The following is a 610-nucleotide window of genomic DNA, read 5'->3' on the forward strand; positions in this document are numbered from 1 at the left end:
AATTTCGGGCTGCCCATATTGCTGAAAACTTGAAAATCATGTCATGCGACGTGGTCAACTACCTTATTTAACATCCAGGATTTTTCTTCATCACGTATTAACTCACTGGGATCAAAAGTCCTAATTAGCCATAAGGCCTGTCCTTTACAAAGTCTGGCCAATTTATTGCAATAGCCCAATTGCTTTAACTAAGTTGAAAGCTCCTGGCAAAAGTTATTAGCACTCTATATGTGATGGCAAAATATTTTCATATAATACCTTTTAAATAAATGGATTTACTATAGATCAATATGTTAAATATGAAAACGTTATTGTATTTTAATATTTTGTTCAATGACATACGCTGTATATTCTGTCGATTCAAAAAGTTTGAATTTTCTTTCCTTTTCTTTTTTTAAAAGAAAAATAAAAAAACATTATTCATTGTCATTAGAGGCTAAGATTGAATACAGAAAAGAAAAAAGCTCACGTTCACACTTGCGCAGTTGATTAAGTGGCTGTAACTAATCTGCCAATCTTCTTGATCATCAGACCAACTCTCATTTAGGTCACTTTATATATAGCTCTTCTATGAGCACTAGATAAAACATATCCTCTGCAGTTTGTTTGT

Source organism: Theobroma umbraticum, unplaced genomic scaffold (genome assembly GCF_002168275.2).
Source record: "Theobroma umbraticum cultivar Fairchild unplaced genomic scaffold, ASM216827v3 scaffold_20.0, whole genome shotgun sequence".
In the NCBI taxonomy this organism is placed as follows: domain Eukaryota; kingdom Viridiplantae; phylum Streptophyta; class Magnoliopsida; order Malvales; family Malvaceae; genus Theobroma; species Theobroma umbraticum.